The following is a 13,041-nucleotide window of genomic DNA, read 5'->3' as shown; positions in this document are numbered from 1 at the left end:
GCCCCTTCTCCGTGGTGACCACTCAGGTGAGTATTTCTATGAATGTTTCAGAGAGCACGAGTGACGGGCTCCAAATCATTGGCCTTTGGGACCCCAGAGTTCTCTTTCTGTGCTGCTCTGTGGCATCTTAGATTCCCGCTGAGGCCCCTGTTGGCTTTAGCAGGCTCTGTGCAGAGGGAAGGCACAGGGCTGCTGAGAGGAGGGTGAGGGGTTCAGGCTGCCCTGGTCAAGCTGACAGTAGCTCTGGGATGATGCTTAGGCAGACACTTAAAAGAGGTTTCCGGCAGTAACAGTGAAAACCAATGGGGTTTCCAAAATCCAGAAAATACAATTACCAGGTAATTCCGGCCACTGGGCACCGTAATTATGGTAGGGGTTTTGTTCAAAGGCAGCTTTGCATGGTATGGGTCTGACGTGTCAGGATTGTCACTCTGGCCAGAGCCTTGTCCTTATCTCAGGAGGTGGAGGGGCCAGATGCGCCTGGTTCCTTTGCCTCCTCTGGGTCAGGGAGCCAGGGCATTCGTCTCCCTGGGGAGTGAATATCATTTTCTGCAAGTGTGTGGGCCCCAGGGGTAGGGAGTCAGCTGCTAGGAAGGGGACGGGCTGCAGGGTCTGTCCCTTGGGGAGTCACCCAAACTCTTTGCCTCGGTCTCCTCTTCTGTAAAAAGGCAGTCGTCACAGGACCTATTTCCTAGACTTGCAGGAATTAAGTGAGTGAATAGAGAACATTTAGAAGAGTGCCTGGAGAATAAGTGCTATATAAACTCATGTTTATACGTCACTAAGCCCAAGAAGTAGGAAGAAAGGCTGCACTCCTATAAAAGGTCTAGAATCTCGAGAAGCTGGAGCCATAAGCGACCTGGTCCAAGCCTGGAGTCGGTTGGTGACTGTCCCTGATTTAAACCCCACATCCCCATCTCGAGGCTTTGTCTGTGGGAACATCATCTTCTGAAACCCGAGTCCGGAGCTGCTAGGGGGTCACATGCTCCCTAAAACTCCCCTGGTACAGTGTGGCATGGGGCAGGGGCCTGCTCTGAGAAGGAAGGGCTCCTGTGTGAGTCACGTCTGTGAGGCTTTTCGGGTAGACCAGAGGCCTGAGCCCCAGGCGGGATCCCACAGGTGAGAGTGGAGATGGCCCCCCTGCTTCCTGCCTCTCCCTCGCCGGGACAGGGTGCCCTCAATAGACTCTTTGTTCTTAGGACTTGCCCCAGCCCTGCCCAGTGTTTCACTCTCCCACAATCTGGGCTCAGAGCTTTCCTTCAACCACCAAGCCCTTGCCTCAAACCACAAGAAGAAAACCACAGGCTTTTGGAATTGGGCTGTTTTCTTTTGTTTTGTTTTGGCCTTTCTTTCTTCCTCCCTCCCTCTTCCCTTCCTTCCCCACCCAGTCCCGCCGCACCCCACCCCACCCCAATGCACACGCACATCCACACCCACACACACTCTTTCCTCACAGCAGCTTTCCCGTCAGGAAGCTGTTTCCTGGTGTCATGCAACCAGGCTGCTCAAGATGTGGTCCAGGAGCATGTAAACGAAGGGATGCCCATAGCGTAGGACATCCAGGGGACCAGCTAGGCCCATCTTGGACCTGGAGGCCTCAGCTTTGCTGCTGTTGGCACTGGCTCAAGGCAGGGCAGAGCTGGGACGGGAGCTGCCTTGGGTTAGCGCTCCTTCAGCCAAGTGGCAGTGACCCAGCCTTGGGTCCAGAGGCCTTGGTCAATGCTAGGCCTGTGGTCTCCGGGGTCCAGTGAGGACTGTGGGATCCATGCTGACAGCCTGGCTCCCCTTGGAGCTGCTCACACTCAGCGGAATTCTGGTCGTGGGAACACAGGCTGGCCTGTCTGAGAGGGTCAAGTTTTTTTGCAGGGTGGGTCGGGAGGGAGACACAGTTGGTGAGCAGGGCAAGGGTAAGAGTCCCATCAGCTCAGGCAGCTCCTTGCTCTGAATTCTCACTGTAGGTGAGATGGTCCCAAAGTAGCTTCTGAGGAAAAGAAGGCAAAGTGCCTTCAAAACAGAGACATCCCAAGGGCACCAGCCTGAGCAGAGTGGGATGGGCTTTACTAGGGGTCATAGTCTTAATGCTTGCTGGGGCCAGGTGAGTAATTAAATATGGAAAGAACCAGATAGAAAGCATAGGATACGTGGCAGGCTAGATATTTAAGTTAATTTTTTTAAGATTTTAGAAGTTATCTTTTAGCCAAATAAAGCATTTTCCTGACCAGAGACGCTCGTCATGCTGCCAGTTTGTAGCCCTCTTGTGTATAATCTACACCTCTGCTATTCTGACCTAGAAGTTGTAAGGAAAAGTATCAGAGTCCTGCGATAGCTTCTTCTTTCTTTTAAAAGATATATTTATTTATTTTAAAGAGGCAGGTGGCGGGTGCAGAGGAAGAGGGAGAGAGAAACCCAAGCAGACTTCTAATGGTGAACCCAACACTGGGCTTGAACTCACAGCCTTGAGATCATGACCTTGGCTGAAATCAAGTCAGACACTTAACCATTGCACCACCCAGTTGTTGCCTACCACCTCCCAGTGAGGGCTGCTGCTTCTTTTAAAAAAAATAATTTTATTAAAAATTTTTAGAATTTTTATTTAAATTCTTTTTGCCAACATATAGCGTAATACCCAGTGCTCATCCCATCACATGCCCTCCTCAGCGCCCTCCACCCAGTCACCCCATACCCTCACCCCCCTCCCCTTCTGCGACCCTTTGTTTGTTTCCCAGAGTTAGTTGTCTCTTATGGTTTGTCGCCCTCTCTAATTTTTCCCCGGCCCTGAGGGCTTCTTAAAACACAGCACTGGGTTGGGCACCAGTTGAGGCAGCGGTTAAAAACACAGCCTTTCGTGTTCTGCTCTGACTAACACCCCTCACTTGCCTCATTGCAGCTGTGTGATCACTGGAAGGGATACCAAACCTTGCTGGGTCTCAGTTTCCTCATCTGTCGAGTGGGATAACGGAAGCATCTATCCCATAGCTGATGAGGCACCCACCTCCCGTGGTGGGCAGGGATCCAGAAGTTATTGCCGGGTGCCCTGCACCCCGGCCTATGACACTACACAAGGAGCTGAATGCCTTCTGCTGAGGAGCAGTAGCTTGGTGGACTGAGAGTTAATGCTTTCTGTGGTTCTGGTCCACAACACGAGTGGCAAGCATCAGGCAAGGTTGGATCCGCACAGGCTGCTTCCCTGTGAGCACAGAACAAATAGTCTCTTTGCAGCCGGGCTGTTCATTTTAAATTCAGCAAAGGATCCGGTTGGGGCAGTTTTGCCCTGGGGTCTTGGAATTTCTCAGAGACCCCTGGTGCACACTCCCTGGGGGTATCCTGCCCAGCTTACTGAGTGGTGGCCCCTTTGCCCTTGGTCTTAGCAGGAGAAGTGGGTGTGCCTCACCACGGGCGGGGGGTCTGGACTGGGAGGAGGAGCGCATCTTCTCAGCGCCCTGGAGATGACTGGGGAAGGGGCTGAGCGGCCCCCTGACCTCCCCCTCCCTCCCCCACAGGCATGGGCGCTTGTCCTCGCTGCTTGCAAACTCCTGGAGGTTGGAAACTATCTGACCTCCCTGGGTCCTCACACTCCTTAGAGCATCCCGGATAAAGGACAGGCTTGGTACTGCTGTGGTGACTACACCACCCACTGGGAAGCAGGAAAAACTGAGACAGGCTCTTCACTTTTTAATTTTTATTTATTTTAAGGATTTTATCTATTTGAGAGAGAGAGAGAGCGAGCGCGTGCGAGCACAAGCAGGGGGAGGGGCAGCAGGAGAGAGAGAAGCAGACTCCCTTCTGAGCAGGGAACCGGATGCCGGGCTCTATCCCAGGACCCTGGGATCAAGACCCAAGCTGAAGACAAACTCATAACCTACTGAGTCACCTGGGTGCCCCAGATTCTTCACTCTTTAAAAGAGAATTTTTGTTTTACAAAGCATTTCTCTAAAACAATTCTTCATTTTGTTTTTTAAAAAGCTTTAACTCATCTTTGCACCAACATGGGTCTCGAACTCACCACCGCGGGATCAAGAGTCACCTGTTCTACCAACTGGGCCTCCAGGTGCCCCTTGAAGGGTACCTTAAAGAGATTGCTTTGGTCATTTAAAATGAGGCTTTGAGGCCCTCAGCTCTAACCAGTGGGCAAGGAGATCTGCACTTTCTCTTTCGCCACCACCCCTGCAGGCCCCTGTCCACCCCTGTGGGTCCCCGTCCCACCCCTGCAGGTGCCCATCCCACCCCTGTGGATGCCCGTCCCCCCAAGGGGTCCCTGTCCCCCCTGCGGGTCCCCTTCCACCCCTGCAGGCCCCCGCCAGCCCGCGGCGCCGAGTTTGGCTCCTCTCCTCTCTTGGCCGGTGTTGGACTGATGCCTGCGGCCCGCAGCCCTGTGTGCGGACCCGCTGCGGGAGGGCGAACCGCCGTGCCGGCCTCACCCTGACCACTGCAGGCCTGCTCAGTACCACGCCCTTACCCTGCCTCCGTCAGCTGAGCAGAGGTAATGAGAATGACCCGGAGCCCTTGGTGGTTCATCCTGGCTCTCGCTCACAGTGTTCCTGCCTAGGCTGGCACGGCCCGGCCACGAGCAGAGGGCATTATTATCCTCCTTGGACGTGCAAAGGTATTGAGGCTCAGACTAGTTGAGGAAAGAGACAGGGGTGCAGCCTGGACGCCCATCAGGGGCAGGGGCCTTGCGGCAGGAGACAGCCTGCCGGGCCAAGAGCCATCAGTGTCTTGTCCTTAGCTGGCAGGGGTGTGGCTTGCAGCCGCTGGAGCATTCCTGGAAGGGACAGCATCACAGGACTGGGATGAAGGTGGCCCTGCCTGATTGCCCACCCCAGACCCTACTCGGGGACCCCAATGCTGTCTCACCCCCCAGATGCCACTCCATTCATCCATCCTTGCTTGGGTCCTGTGTCAACCACAGACGGGGTTCTTGGGGGCATGGGGACAGCTCTGACCTCTAGACTATGTATATGACAGGCCTTCAGAACAAATACTGCAGCTTGTACTTGACAAGGCTTGGTGCCTACTTGAGATCTAGAATCCTTTTATTTTTGTAGAATCTAGGTCATAGAATCTTGCCCAGCAGATGGGGAGCTTGGGTTTCGACCTTGCACACATTTCCCCTAAATCCAGAGTTTGGGGTATCCTGGTTCCACCGGCTGTGGGATACCTAACGGGTTGGAGATATCCTATCACATCCACCACGTACTTGTCTCTAAAGAGGCTACCATGTGCCAGGCAGTGTGCTGGCCTATAAGGATCTAAGGCAAGCCCTGGGCAGGTGTGCTCCCGCTGCGGGACCTGGAATCCAGGCGGCAGGTGCACTCTCCCTTTGACACTCCGGGTGGATTTCCTAGGTGTTCACCAGAGCTGATATGAAAGACCCAGTCAGAGGCGTTGGGCCACAGTGGGAGGCGGATGGGACTTTAACCTGGCCACCCCGCTTGGGACTTTGCAGAGTACTTCATCCCTGAGGGCCCAGTCCAAGTCCTAGCTCTGCTGTGACATCTACCATTCATTCATTCACTCATTCATTCAGCCTAGAGTTGGAGCGCGGACTCTGTAAGTACCGGTAGGGGTCAAAGGTGGTAGTGAGGCGTCCTAGCAGGGCCGATCCCTCCATTCAGTGAGCATTGACCGCGGGCCCCGCAGGGTCCAGGCACCCGTCAGCTCGGGGCCCAGGGCAAGGCGCTAGGCTGAGGTAGTGCTTCCCTGCCAGGGCGTGAAGCCGGGTGAGGGGCACAGACGCAGAAGTAGCCAATCCCACCCGGGGGTGCTCAGTGGCAGGGCGGAGGGGGCTTCGGGGAGCAAGGGGGCTCAAGCTGGGCTTCCACCTCCAGGGGCAGGGCCTAAGTAATCCCGAGAGGAGATGGTGACCGCTCCATCCTCCGCCCCCTCCCCCCCCAGGAGGTGCTCCTGCAAGCGTGGCTGGGCTGCCTCGAGCAGTGGGTTCGGAGTTGGGCCTTAAAGCTTCCAGAATGACTCTGCCCGCCCTAGTCTTTCTCCAGAAGCATTCCCACACTGTGTGTGTCATACGACATTTACTCAATGTTTAATGCAGTGATCACACAATTACTGTCCGTTGTGCTTTGTCTTGTTTTGTGTGTGTGTCCCCTACCTGCCTTTTATTTATTTTTTATTTTTTAAAGATGTATTTGAGAGAGAGAAAAGAGCGGAGGGGGGTTGGGGGAGCAGAGGGAGAGGGACAAGTAGACTGTTCTGCTGAGCAGGGAGCCCAAGGCAGGACTCGATCCCGGGATCCTGAGATCCTGAGCTGAGGCGAACGCAGACGCTCAACCGACTGAGCCACCCAGGCACCCCCTGGCCCACCTCTTATATCATAAACCCCAAGAAGCCCCTGGGGACCACAGCTTTTCTGGGGCCCCGTCAGACCAGCTTGGGTGCTGGGGATTTTGGACAGAGGGCCGTTAGGGGGGGGAGCCTAGGTGTGTGGGTGACGCTCCTCACTGCCCCTTTATGTCCTTCCTGGCACACAGTGCCCGAGGGACGAAGGGTGGTGCCTGGCGGTGGCCACTGTCAAGTAGGTGCAGGGAAGACGGGGCCCAGGCCGTGCCCAGAAAGGGTTTTTAAATAGAGCAGAGGGGCAGGGCCTCGCAGCCTGCCAGGGAACCTGCTTACGCTTTAGATTATTCATTTACGTTGGGAACATTAACTGAATTAGGCTTTGAATCCAAAGGACTCTATTTCCAGAACAGCTGTGAGGACGATTAGAGGATGGCATTCCCCGCTACCCCCCCAGATCGGCCTTCAAACTGCAGGGCTGAGTTTGGAAAGCTGCTCACGCTCATCCTGGGGCATGGGAGAAGGGGAGGGTCCCGCCCACAGGGCACCCCGGGGCACTTCCAGGGGCTGGGAGGCCGGCTGCGGGGCGGGGGTGCAGGGAGGCCCTGGGACAGCCAGGCCATGAGGCCTCAACTCAGGCCCTCATCCTCCCAGAGACGGGGTCTGATAAGTGGTTTCCAAGCGCTCCTGCTCCACGCGCTCCAGTGGGGGATACGGCCCCCGCTCCCCGGCGTGAGACCTTGGCAAGGAACATTCCCGCTGCTCCTAAGTTATCTTCCTGCTCCTCTGCTTCTAAACCTGACATCACCCAGAAAAGAGGCTAATGCTTTTAGGTGAAGACATGTTTTTTCTGGACATCCTTTGCAATACACAACTTCCTCTGGCAGGCAGTGGCCTCCTTGGTGGTTCCATGCGCACCTAGTAGGGGCCTGCTCAGGTCTAAGAGCGGGGGACCCAGCCGGAGCCCAAACAAGCCCCTGCCTTCTTGGAGCTTCTGTTGCAGAAGGGGAGACAGACTGTAACCTAATATATAGTCAGGGCTGTCAGGTTGCAGAGAAGTGTGGAGCAGGGTGACGGGCCGCATGCTGGTGCTGCGGGGTGGGGGGAGAAGGCTTCCAGGGTGCCAGCAACCCATGCCAGCAACCCACCCTGACCCCTCTCTCCCTGGGGCTGTAGGAGACAATCCTAGGTGGTCTCCTAGAGTTGACCCAACTGCCTCTGCTGTGATCACGCACTTAGTCTCCATCTTGCTCTGTCCTGTTTCATGTACGTGTCCCCTGCCTGCCTCTTACATCATAAGTCCCTTGACTTTATTATTTATTGTTTATTACAGGGTCTCTGAATGCTTGAGAGACCTGAGGAAGGTGAACCTGAGCCAGCTGGCTCTCTGAGTGAAGGTTCCAGGCAGAAGAACTAACAAGTGTCAAGGCCCCGAGGCAGGGGATGCTGGCATTTTGGAGAAACAGCCAAGAGGCCAGAAAGCCGGGTGCAGGGGTGGAGAGGGACAGTGATAGATACTGAACTCATGACATGTAGGACCATGCAGGCCGGGCCAAGGGCTTTTCATTTTACCCCAAGTGGCACAAGAAGTCATAGGAAGTGTCTGAGCCAAGGAGGTACACATGACGATGTCTTAGAGACACTCATTAGCAATGACCACCTGGTATTGTGTGAATCTCGGCTCAAGAGAAGGGTGGCAGGGGCTGAGGACACCGAGAGTGTCTCAGGCTGGGTGAGGTGACTGGGACGTTTCCATGAGGTTAGTGGGGAATCTGTGGAAGATTTTAGAGTGCTAAGAATTAGTGCTACCCCTCTCCTTGGAGTAGAAGGTGCTAGGCCCAGAGAAGTGTAGGCACCTACTCCAGAACGCACAGCCGGATAAATGTGGAACTGGGATGAAAAGCCAGGTCTACAGATTCCCATTGCACTGCAGTGTGATGTTTTCCCTGACTGAGGAGAGGGGACGTTCACTGAGCAGATCCCAAGTGCCGCACACTGCTCAGGTGCCAAGCCATTTGATTTTCAAAACAGCTCCTAACAGGTGGACACCGTTATGATTCCCACCTTAAGGACAAGAAAGTGAGGCACAGCGTAATTAAGTGGCTTGCCTGAGGCTACACGGCTCATAAGCAGTAGAGCTGGGATTTGAACCCGGAGAGCCTGGATCCAGAGTCCACGGAGTTAGTCAACGTGCTAGAGGGCCCTGCTAAGGCTTTTGGAGATGTGGGGGTGTGAAGGTAGGGTAGGGTGGGGGACCCACGAGCGGTTAACACGAGCGGTGGTGTTTCCGGAGCTGAGCCAGCTCTGGAGTTGTCTGGATTCAGGTCCTGTGCTTTTGTGCTAACGCCCTATCATTGGATAGAGGACACACTGGCTTCGAACCATACTCTTGGCTGTTGCTAACTCGTCCCGGATTTGATGGGGGCCATGCTGCTGTTTTGGAGGCCGGAAAAGGCTCTGCTCAGAGGCTTTATAAAAAGACATTTCCTTAATTACATCAGCCCTTGCTGTCCTATGCTTTTCTCTTGGCTCAGCTGGCCTTCTACGTGTATTTCCTGAATCCAGGGCCGGCAGCACCTGCAGGGCAACGGTAGGGAAGGTGGGGCAGTGCCTGGGGGCCCTCAGAGACATCCCCCTCCCCGCCCACCTGAACTCCTGACCCTTCTGCTGGACAGAGGCCCCTGGAGGAGCTCAACCTGATTGTATGTGAGAACTGTCTAGAGAGTTCAGAGAAAGTTCTAGTGGTGGGGTCCTGCCACCCGCTGGACACATCCCTGTCTCTGGGTTGGCCTCAGGCAACAGTGGGTAGCAGAGAAAGCTTCCTGGATGATTCTAATCTGCAGCTGAGTTGAGGACCATTGGCCTAGACCAATCTCCGTGTTATATATAGAGAGTGGCTTGTCCACGGTCACATGGGCGTCAGTAGCAGGGTTGGAATGGAAATCTAGATCTTTGACTCCTAGAACAAAGTCCTTTTCCAAAAGAAACATAGGTTGGAAAAGGCAAGTCACCCTGGGAGAGGCACTTGAACATCACTGCCCATAGATTTTTGAAGGGTGGAGGGTGCATTATGAGGCTGGAAAAGCAGGCTTAAGGGAGGGGAACAGCCTTGAAAAAGGCCCAGGGGGTCTGGAACAGAAGCTGAGTTTTACCAACATTACAGCCCAGCCAAGGACAGGCGCCGTCAGGGTTGCCGTCAGCAGCAGCACAGCTTGGAGAACGGGCCGCAGATCCTCCCCTCTGGTTGAGAAGGAAACCACGTGGACAGCTTCTACAGAGGGTGGGGAGGATGCAAACTTGAGCCAGGACAACTGTGCAGCTGAAACGAGTACGTTCCCCAGGAGTGGCTCTCCTCGTGCATTTCACACGTAAGAGGAAGACTGTCCTTTCCCATTGAGGTCCCGGCTGTGGGACACATTGAAGGAGCAGGCGGGGGTGGGGACGGGTGAGCAGATGCAAAGCAGAAATGGCTCTCCACGAGGAAAATTTGCAGCTGCCTGTTTGTCCCCTGGGTCCCCTAGTGCCTTTAGCAGCTCTTGGGTGCCCTCTGCCACAAACAGCCCAGAGTGCCACGTCTCTTGGGCAGTTTGGTGATATGAATTATCCCAATTAAAAGAGCACAGGATATCAGATTAGGGATGAAAATTATTCCTTCTGCAAGCTGTGGATGTGTGCCACCGTCCCCGGGGGGGAGGTTTGAGTTTGTGTTGGTGAAGGAGGAGCCTGGTAGAAATCTCTGCAACTGGTTCTCATACCTCCCCCCTTTCCTGCGTGCCCCGGTTACCTTTGTAACAGGTGCCAAGACTTTCCAGTGGTGGGCCAGCAGAGGGCACCCGCAGACAGAGCCAGGGAGGACACTCCCTGTGGTCGGTGTCATGGCACAGCTGAGGGAAAAGCATACACACCAGCTGAAGTATCCTGAGCAGGCCCAGGAAATGGGAATATGGCATCAGAAAGCCACACCCAGCCCCTGGCCTTTTCCATACAATGGCCAAGACCACCCTCCCTTCCTGGTGGATGCCCCTTGTGGCGTTAGGCACCAAAGCAATACCTGTAGGATCTGGCTCAGTGACAAGCTGGGACTGTGTTTGTCCTTGCTTCCAAGATGAGCTTGAAAAGGACAAGTGCTCCGTACATGTGCAAAGATCATAGCTGGAAGGGCCTACAGATACCATTCCTTACCCGACCATGGAGGACAACTGATCCAGCCCCCAAACTAATGATCTGGATCCTGGTGACAATGACCAATGATGGTTTTAGCCCAAACTTACACACACACATGTATATATACCTACATTTTTCTGGCACTTATCATATTGAATGAGAATTATCTGCTTATTTACATGTCTCCAGAACTCAATAGGACTCCTTGTGCAGAAACCATAGTCCACCAGTCTCCCCAGTTGAACCAAAATCTATGCCACGTATATAGACCATTTGGTCCATTTCTCCAGCGAGGCCTGGAAGGCACAAGTAACGTGATGCCTGATGGGATCTCAAATAGAGAAAGCTTTTCTATCCCATGGCCTGGAATTATTTCAAGTGGGGGCTGGTCCATGAGTTTAGGACAGAGGTCAGCAAACTACGGATCTTGGCCGTTGCCTGTTTTTGTAAATGGAGTTTTATTGGACCGCAGCTATGCTCATTCCTTTAGATATTGTCTGTCACTGCTTTTGTGCCACTGCAGCAGAGTTAGGAACTTACAAAAGAGACTGTGTTGCCCACCAAACCTAAAATATTTACTATTGGGCCTTTATAGAAAAAGTCTGTGGCCCCAAGTTCTAGGAGAACAAAATGGCACCTTAGGATGTGGCTGGTAGACGCTGCTCCCGCTGCGCTCACAGGCCCGGGGAAGAAGGTGGCGCTGCTGAAGCTTCCTGGAGCCATGCCCCAGGTGTGTCCCATATGCTCTGGGGCACAGAGCCTTGTGGAGGAGTGGAGGGTCTTGCATGAATTCTCCCAGTTCCTGGTGTTCAGCTACAGTGCTGGAATCTTCCAGCACAGCACTAGAAGGGACTGGCCATCTTAGAGCAGCTCTGTTGTCTTTCTCTAAAAAGATTTATAAACAGTTTTCCTGAGACAGGATTCACATACCACCCAATTCACCCATTTAAAGGGTGCAATTCTATTCATTGGCTCCTGACCTCCTTAGACCCCGGAGGCTGTCTGCGGACAACACTCCATACAGCTTCCTTCCTCAGAGGGACCTATGAGCAACATCTCCGTGTGTGCCTCACCGTGTCATAGGACCCCATTGCCCAGTGGCCAGCTAGCTCCTGCCTCTACTCTTCCAGGACCAGGGCTCTTACTACTGAGGCAGTTCATGTCCATTTCACAGGGTTCTACATGTCCCTCTCCTAAGCCCAAAGCTAAAACAGCCCAGGGTCAGCTCACTTATCTGGGTCCTACCCTCTGGGGCTACACAAATTTTAAAAAATCCTCCCCATGACAACGGGAGTATCCCCCCTTCATGCCTTACTCTGGTTTCTCCACCCAACCCGTATGAGATGCCCATCCATGACCTCTGTCTACACTGTGGCCAGTTAGACCAAGTCCTACTGAGGTGTGGTTCCAGCTCTGAGTGCAGCTTTCCAGGAGACCTGCCTGGGGTTAGGGCCCATAGGACTGTGTCCATCATATTCTGGGGGACACAGTTGAATCCCCCAGTTGTCTCGATGCCTAGTGGAAATGTGAAGACTTTCCAGCAGAAGAAAAGTGGATTGAAGTATTGATGCCTGGACGGTTGGAAGAATGAAATAAACAGAAGTACACGTGAAGCTATATACACATTAGAAAGGGGCAAGAAAGAAGCTGGATGGGAATGGCTGTTGGGTAAGCAGAGTCAGCAGTGTTTCCCCAGCTGTATTCAGTAAGGAAAATCCTACCTGGTTCTCAGTATATTGAGTATGTTGGTGTTTGACCTTATGCCTCGTGGTCCCAAGATGGTTTTTAAAGTTCCAGACATCACATCTGTATCACCCATGGTCAGGGATCCCGGGACACGTGGCAAACGCATATGCACATTCCCCATGGAGGCTTGTCTCCTTACTCAGGCTCTGCAGGATTCTACAGATTAACCCTTATATAAGACTTCACAATTCAAAATTTCAAAACACATAGGAAATGGACTGTTACATATGACAATGTTAGTAGACACAATAGAAGCAAACTTTGATACCCACCCCCCAAAAAAATTGTTGACTCAATTAAGGTTGAGCAGAGCGCTCTGTTTTTCCCACCAGTTGTTGCTCATCTAACAGCTGAGGCTCATCTAACAGCCTTGCTGTGTCTAGCTTCTCAGACCCAAAGCCTGTCTTAGTTTGCCCCAACTCTCAGGCCCTTCCCAAGGGAATGGGCACCTTAACAGAAAAGGAGGAGTACCTGATGAAGGAGTTCCAGTTGGATCAAAAGACAAGTTTTCAGCCCTGGAAGCTCTGGTGTTTAGTGAAAACACCCGTAGAGAGATGTTTCAGCTCGAACACCTTCAACATGTAGTACTTTCCTGGAGGGTCACTTTGTTCTAAGACTGGGGGATGAGAATTTCTATTATGAAGAACTTAGTGATGATAGAGAAAAGAATGCAAGATTTACACAAATTTCTAAGGGAAGTAAGAGACTTCAAAGTCATTTCCCACCTCCTTTGGATGGCCATTGGCTCACCCCAGATGTCCCTGGAGCAGGGCATATAGGGGCTCTTCAGGTAGCAAGTACTTGAGGCCGATAATTGTGTTGTCCACTCCAGGTGAAGGT

This window comes from Canis lupus, chromosome 6, assembly GCF_048164855.1.
Source record: "Canis lupus baileyi chromosome 6, mCanLup2.hap1, whole genome shotgun sequence".
Lineage (NCBI taxonomy): Eukaryota > Metazoa > Chordata > Mammalia > Carnivora > Canidae > Canis > Canis lupus.
The sequence above is the reverse complement of the archived record's forward strand: the minus strand, read 5'-3'. Positions refer to the sequence as shown.